The sequence below is a fragment of the Balaenoptera musculus genome, chromosome 4 (genome assembly GCF_009873245.2).
Source record: "Balaenoptera musculus isolate JJ_BM4_2016_0621 chromosome 4, mBalMus1.pri.v3, whole genome shotgun sequence".
In the NCBI taxonomy this organism is placed as follows: Eukaryota; Metazoa; Chordata; class Mammalia; order Artiodactyla; family Balaenopteridae; genus Balaenoptera; species Balaenoptera musculus.
Window position 1 is genome coordinate 48,851,429 of NC_045788.1, and position 8,573 is coordinate 48,860,001.

An 8,573-nucleotide genomic window follows, 5' to 3' on the forward strand; every position below is an offset into this window, starting at 1 on the left:
ATGATATATATGATAATTATATAATAAAGAATATAATGATAACATATCATAAAAGTAGGCTACTTCTTTCAGTTCTTAATAAGAGCAGCAAAACTGAAGCCTCGAAAAATATAGGAATTTGATCTTGTGTCAGGTTGCTGTGCACTGGAATGTAAAATTGCTCTCCAAGTATTTCAGAGCCAGGCAGATGATTTTTTTAGTCTAAAAACTGGTTAAATTGAATCAGGCTTTGAAGTCCTTTGTGAATACCACCGTTCTTTAAAGATTTCTTGTAATCCAGATGTTTAACTCCTTGTCTAAAACTCTTTGATTGGGGTGAATCCACCTGGGAGCATATCAAAATGCAGCTTTTCTATGAAGTTTTCCTCTCTCTTCATCGCATTCTGGTTCCTATAAGTCTGAGCGCTCCCAGTGACTTGCCTTTTAGCATAATGGCCCTCTTGTGTCAAGGCAGATCATGTGTACATTTAAATTAGTTATAAGAGTTTGTAAAAATTGCATAAAGGATCCAACTTTCTTCTCCAATGTTAAGAGGCACCACTATTCTCCAGCCTTTGGGATCATCTTTGCTTTTCATGGTCAAACAAAATATAATTTTAAGAAATTCCATGCTCTCCACAAATTTTCTGGGAGAACTCATTATCCTGATGCTTGGCTGTCACCTCTCACTCCAAACCTCTCCTCCTGGTCTCATTTTGGTCTCCCCTGCCTTCCTCATCACCAGTCTTCTCAGCTGCTGTCCTTTTCATTATCACTTTATCCCCAACGTGGACTCACTACCCTTTTCCTCATTCTCCAAGGCAATGCTGTTTTATGTAATAGACTTCGCTGAATGTTTGGAGGTAACAAAGACGAATCACAGTGCAGATTAAGAAACAATTCAGAATTAGATATGCAACACCAGTGTTCTTGAATTTCCTTGGTATCCTGATATGCTTTCCCAGCTTGCTGTCTTGCCACCTGCTATAACAAGAACTGGACGATAAGGTGTGTCAGAATAAAGTCATCATCACTACTGTAAGACCAATTCTGTGTCCCCAGTCAATCCCAGGACCCATGGGGCCCAGACTCACATGATATGACACTCAAAGAAACAGTTCAGGAGCAAAGAGACACTTCAAGCTCTAATTGCATCTGTTGAAGGATATGAGAGGCATTTGGTCCAAAGCCCACTGAACCTTTCTCCTCTCCTCTCCTCTTTCACCTCCTGTGGTTGTTCCAGAGCCTCTCACTCTCCAAAATTCCTTACTCCCAATTCTCCTCTATTTCTCTTCCCAATGTCCAGCCAAAGTGGATTTTTTAATATATCTCTTTTTCTTTTAACACTTTATTGTGTATGTCAGTTTAGCCTCTCAGGCTTCCTTGAGTTTGTCTGTTTACCTAGTTCCGGTATTCAGGGCTATAGAGAAAAACCCTGGGAGTTCTGACCATCAAGCAAGAATCTTCCTCCACTGAGAAGCTAGGAAAGGAGGAGAAATCTGAAAATGTATATATTGATCATGCCTGTCCCTTTTATGCATTAATATTTTTCTCTACTGTAGTTCAGTAGACAAACCCACCTTGGTAAGTGAAGAACAAGGTAATGGCCTGTTAAGAAAGCAACATCAGGGGCTTCCCTGGTGGCGCACTGGTTGAGAGTCTGCCTGCCAATGCAGGGGACACGGGTTCGAGCCCTGGTCTGGGAAGATCCCACATGCCGCGGAGCAACTGGGCCCGTGAGCCACAATTACTGAGCCTGCGCGTCTGGAGCCTGTGCTCCGCTACAAGAGAGGCTGCGAGAATGAGAGGCCCGCGCACCGCGATGAAGAGTCGCCCCCACTTGCCGCAACTAGAGAAAGCCCTTGCACAGAAATGAAGACCCAACACAGCCATAAATAAATAAATAAATAAATAAATAATTTTTTAAAAAGAAAGCAACATCAGGACTGTCTGTCTAGCAGTGGGGGAGCCAATAGAGCAATGGTTCTCAAAATGCGGTCTCTGGACCAGCGGCATCAGCGTTGCCTGGGAGCTTGTTAGAAATGCGATCCCTCAGACTCGACTCCAAACCTACTGAACCAGACATTCTGCACTGGAACCCAGCACTCTCTGTGTTTCAACGAGCCCTCCAGGTGATTGTGAGGCAGCTACAGTTTGAGAAGCAAAAAAATTTTTTTTTCCTGATCTGGACTTTCCCAGGCCAAGGAACTCATTAAACTTGATTCCAGTTCCAGCACTGCCTCCTTTCAGTGCCATGACCTCCACCAGATCACTAAACCTCCCCAAGCCTGGGAGGAGACCATACTGGACTTTCTGCTCCAGAGTCACAGGACTCCTCATGTCAAAGGCTGACCCCACCACGATTAAATTCCATGGCTCCCACCCACGGCACCTCAACGTGCCTTCTTTCTTTCTTCCTCTCTCTTTGGGGAGCTGCCAACATCTTCTCTGTCCCTTAGGGTGTTTAACCCCCAAGTTTGGGGACCATTTCAATAATAATAATAATAATCCCCAACTCCTTTATGATAGTGACATTGAAATGACAGCCCCAGAATCTACACGGTCAGCTTGTTCTTGGCCAATAATGGAATCACATTTGCTTCCCCAGTGCAGGTACACTTCCTGAAAATCAGCACCCTTGGAACTGGGTTAAAGCACTTTGACCAAATACAGCTCTGCTAGGTAAATGGCTCACCTATAACTAGAATGGGAAGACAGCAAGGGATTAAAGTAAGAAGTTGAAACAACGTTTCAACTTTAAATAGGTCTCTCTCCACTCCTCACTTCCTAACCCCTCCTCTTCTCCAGCAAGCTCCTAATTACTATGGATTAGAGTCCTCAGTAGCAATTGCTTTCATCAAGGCCTTTAAAGCTTTGCTCTAGGAGCTCTGTCACCGGAGCACAGCCTTAACACTTTGCCCATTAGTGCCCAACCAGAAAGATTTTGGTGAAACAGAGGGTTTTTGCTGCCTGCTTGCTGATTCTCTAGGTTCTGGGCTTTTCAGGAGAAGGTGGCAATTACCCCTGGTCAAAGTGGGGCATATCCTCGGATGCAGCAATGAGCCAGAAGCCACAGAGGGAGGAGAAGTTTGCAGCTCCAGAGAGCAGAGAGATACATCCAGTACTGACTCGCACACTTGGCTGGAAGGAAGAGAGGCAGGAAATAGAAAGCCATCTCCCTGCCCTGGAACTGCCCTCACACTCCCCAGAAGAAACTTTCTGGCCACCTGAACAAATGCTTCTCAAATGGTAATGTGCGTATGAATCACCTGAGGATCTTATTAAAACATACATTTTGATTCAGCAATGGGGGTGGGCCTGAGATTCTGCATTTTTAACAGCCTCCCTGGGAATGCTGATCCGACTGTGCAGAGCCCACATTTTGAGCAGCGTGACCCTAACTGCTCCATTTGTGAGGTCCTTGGCTAAGAGCAGGAACTGTGAAAACACAAGAGATTCATTAGCTGGGAGTAACTGTAAGCATTTCTGCTGTGCTATCATCAACCCTAACCTCAACAGTGTGAGTTAAAATATTATCTTACTCAGAGTCTGTCTGTTTTTACCTTTCTTCAGAAAAAAAGACAGTTTAAGTAGTATGTGTATGCTGTTGTTTTGCGTGTGCCAGTGTGTATTATATTTCCATTTTCTTAGCTACGTTTTTGCTTAAATGCAAAACTGATTCCAGAGCACAAGATGTGGGAGTGGGAGGGACAAGTGTCACTCCCAGCCAGGGCAGTGGTTTGGTGGGTAGAACATAGAGTATAGAACCAACAGTTAAGGTTCTCGGCCTTGGCCAAGCTATTTTCCAAAACACCACCCTGGCCAGTGCTTCTCAGACTTGTTTGAGAGATTGAGTGCTTGGAAATCACAATGCTTCCAACAAGGTACAATGCAGGAAATATTTATGTTTTACATAATGATGTGATACAATTTAACTGGCAGAAAACAGGGCTCTAATAAATGAATGCGGCATAAAATAACAACTTGCCCTAAGAACTGAAAATGAGCCCCAGTTTCATGATTTGTAAAATGAGGTTAATAACCCTACCTCACAGAGGGAGACCTCTGATGCTTGAGTTGGAGCCAAAGACATGCCCAAGATCTTTGCTCCCAAAGCTTCTGTAGTGATCACCACACGGCCCACCAGATGGCAACCATGACGTCCACTGCTACTGGCTGCGGTTCATTTAGCGTCATCTACCATGCACCAGATACTATGCTAAGGGCCTTGCAAATATCTCGTTAAACTGGACGAAACTCCACTAGGTGAGTGTCTTCATTAACTACATGTTACAGATGAAGGAACTAAAGCTGAGAAAAGTTAAAGCAGTGGTTCCCCGACAGAGTTCATTGGTAGACTTCAGTCCTCACTCATCTTTCAACGGGCCACTTGCCAGCCCATGTGCCCAGCTCCTTCTCCCGTGCTAGGAATTTGTTTTCTTCCTCAAGAAATTAACATGTGGCTTTTGACCAAGCAAGTCTCCGTGGAGGTATTAATCTTTTCTGAGTCACAATTCCTTTGATCATCCACTGAAGGCCATGGACTCTCTGCCCAGAAAAACGTACATAAGCAAACACACCATCTTGCATTCAACTTCAGGGGGGTTCGTGAATCCCAAGCAAAGAACTTCTATCCTACAGAGTTTAGAAAGACGAAGAGGGCCTTTTCAGGCTTCAAGCTGAACATGGCCTGCTATTCCACACGCTAGCCTGAAATGTTTTCCTTAGCCATTTTCCTGATCATTTTATTTTTCAAATATTTATATTGATAAAAGATTAAACAGACCCTAAATATAAAAATATTCCCTGGCACCAGGATGCCTATAGCGCTTCCAACTTTTTTTAAGCATCAGTCATCAAAGAGACTGTCTTTCTATGATTAGTAGAAAATATCAGTTCAGATTAGGGACCGTCCAGAGAATGCTTGTTCCTCTTTCTCTTGTATCCGAATGAAAGAAGATCCTTAGAGCAAAACAACATTATTGCTCCCCCCACCCCCCGGTTTTTTTGTTTTGTTTTTTTTCTAAACTGAATTGCAGAGCATGAATTCGATTGTTTTATAGCTACTTTATTTATTTATTTATTTTTGGCTGTGTTGGGTCTTCGGTTCGTGCGAGGGCTTTCTCTAGTTGCGGCAAGCGGGGGCCCCTCTTCATCGCGGTGCGCGGGCCTCTCACTATCGCGGCCTCTCTTGTTGCGGAGCACAGGCTCCAGACGCGCAGGCTCAGTAACTGTGGCTCACGGGCCCAGCTGCTCCGTGGCATGTGGGATCTTCCCAGACCAGGGCTCGAACTCGTGTCCCCTGCATTAGCAGGCAGATTCTCAACCACTGCGCCACGAGGGAAGCCCCACCCCCCGTTTTTTTGACATGAGAAGAGACTTGAGCTGTTGACAAAAAAATACAGAGGTGAGAAATAGAGTCTGGTGGTTTCTATAACCTCCAAATAAGAAAAAAACAAAACCAAAAAACAAACAAAAAAAAACAGTAGGAGTGAGGAGGAAGGGAGAAAGGGAGGAAGTCAAGACAGAGATCAGATATTTATGTTTATTTATTTTTTTTATTAATTTTTTTTCTTTTTTTTCTTTTTTTGGCTGTGTTGTGTCTTCATTGCTGCACATGGACTTTTCCTAGTTGCGGCGAGCGGGGGCTACTCTTTGCTGTGGTACGTGGGCTTCTCATTGCAGTGGTTTCTTTTGTCACGGAGCATGGGCTCTAGGGCACACGGGCTTCAGTAGTTGTGGTGCGTGGGATCAGTAGTTGTGGCTCACGGGCTGTAGGGCGCAGGCTCAGTAGTTGTGGCGCACGGACTTAATTGCTCCGCGGCATGTGGGATCTTCCCAGCCTAGGTCTCGAACCTATGTCCCCTGCATTGGCAGACGGATTCTTAACCACTGTGCCACCAGGAAAGTCCCGATATTTATGTTTAGAATAATTTGAAATTAATTTTTGTTGTGTATCCTACAGATCCATGTTTCTCAAAGTGCGCTCCCTGGCCCAGCGGAATCAGCATCGTTGGAAACGTGTTAAAAAGGCAAATTCTCAGACCCCACCTCAGGCCTACTGAATCAGAAACATTAGGGAGGGGACAGAGCAGTCTGTTTTGAACAAGCCCTCAAGGCGATTCTGATGCACACTAAACTTTGAGAAGCACAGTTGTGGACAGAAGGAACCCTCTCACAGAAGGAACCCTCCCAGCTAGTCCTATATGAAACCACTGGCCCATAATGAAAGGGGAGCACAGTGGTGAGGGAACTAGTGTTCATGGAGCGACAACTACAGGTCAGGCACTGTATGTTCATGATCTCAGGTCACCCTTCCATAGGCCCTAAGCATTTTTACTCTTGTCTCCATTTTAAAGGTTTCTTAAAAAGAGATAGATTTCACAAGATCATGTAACTGTTCAAGCTTACAGACCCACTAAACAGTGGGCTCACAGTAGGAAATTTGAAAAGTATAAAAAGTTATAAAGAAGAATAATATAGGAATTACCCACAACCCCGCTCAAACAAACCACTATTAGCATCTAATGTATCTCCGTATTTTTTTTTTTCCCCTGTGTACAACCCCTCTGGATTTAGAGTTCAAGCTCCAGAGAGGGTTCCTTTCTCTGAGATCTGAAGACCCCAAAACTAATGCCTTAGCCCCCAGCCTTGTCCTGATCCCCCTAAAAAGCAGATGTCTGGATCCTTTGGTTCTCCCTCTGTCCCTACCTTTGATCATATACAGAAGGAAGAGCTTAGTGAATTAAACAAGTGATGCTGAAAGCTGACCTAAAACGAAGCAGGAGCAAAGACCCTACTCTAAGATTGGGGAGAAATGGACTTTGAGCCAGATGTGGGCCGTGCGGGTCTTGTGCTGGGGCTGAGGAGAACTGCTGATTCTGGCACACACTGAGAGTGCCTGTCCCGGCCAGGACACCGTGGTCTCTGCACCACCAGCCAGGCCTTGTGCACCAGAGTTGGGGAATGGAAGTCATCAAAATTCTGGACGGCGCTTTGTGATGTTTGGATGGCTCTCTATTTAACCCCTGTGGAGAATGGTGTGTGTCTGTTTCGTGCCAGACTCAGAGAAAATAGTAAAGATAAAAGACAGGAGGCTGAGGCTTATAGATGTTGTTTTCATAAAGTGTTTGTTTTCCTTGCTGTTAAGACCACTTGTCCAAGTGTATCATTCTGAGTTTTATTAAAGAGCAAAAAAAAAAAAAAAAAAAACCAAAAATGTTTTTAGACTATATAGCTGTGGGAGCCCAAACATAATGAGCTTCCTCTTTTGAAAAAAAAAAGAGAAGAGAGAAAGAAAGAAAGAAAGAAAGAAGGAAAGAGAAAGAAAGAAAAAGAAAGAAAGAAAGAAAGGAAAAAACTTAGCTTTTTTCCCCAACCCTGCCATTAATTCTAAGAAACCTGGAAGCAATTACTGTCCTCCTATCACCCAAGCCCCTAGTTTTCACCAAACATAAAATGAAAATGAAGATAACCTGCAAAGATTTTATATGACAGAGATTTGTCATATTCAGCCTGTGGATAATTGAAATTTACAATTAACAACTCTGTCAGAAGAAAGCCTTTTAGTCTCAGGGGTCCTTTATTATGTATGCTAATAGGACAATTTAGGATAAAGGCAGGTAGTAGGTTCTAAAAACAAAAGCACCATTATGTAAGTTAAGGAGTAAAACAAGGCATTCACGTATGAGAGAGAAGTTTTAATATATTTTACTTACCTACTTTCAAATAGACAATATATTCATATAGTTCAAAATTCAGACAGTACAAAAGGAGAGAGAATGAAAAGAATCTTTTCACATCCCTCTTCTCCACCCTCCAGTTTTCCTCTCCAGGGGTAATCAGAGCCTCTAGAGTTCTTTGTGTTCTGGCAGAGGAATATTATGCATAAACAAGCAATATACATATAGTCTTAGGCCCTATCTTCTAATGCAAATAGGAACACACTGTTCAATAACACTGTTCAATGCCTTTTTTTTACACTTACAATATCTCTTGAATGTGTTTTCATATCAGTATATAAAGAACTTCCCCGTACATGATTCCTACCTTAAAATTATGCCCCATAATAGAGGTTCCTTCTAACTGCCCTCGTTTGTGTCTGTTTTGTCCCTTATTTTACTGTTTTTCTGTCTCTGCTTTTGTTGTAAGCCTTCCTTTCTGTTCCTCTTACATTGCATCTGGCTTAAAGGAAGAAGATCCATCTTTGTGCTGCAGTGACCCTAAGCTTCCAAGAACTCTGGTGATAGCATGTCTGAAGAAAATTCCTGAGGTTGGGAGTTTGTACCTTTTTGGAGAGACAGATATGTAACAGGATATAAGGAGCAAGGAGTAGGAACAATGGGAAATATCAGTAGAACCAAGATGAAAGACAAAGGCAATGTAAGAACCAAACATTTGGGATAATACATCCCAAGTATATCAATCATCGATGATGATTTGGATGACTGAACCAGTAAAAGCTGTTTTTCTATGTGAGGAGTCTGGTAAATGTGCACAAGTGCCTCACAGATTAAAGCAGTAGAAGAGGGATTATGCGGATGGGCAGACGGAAATGTGCACAGGGAGCTATAGAAATCAGCGTAGTCGCTACA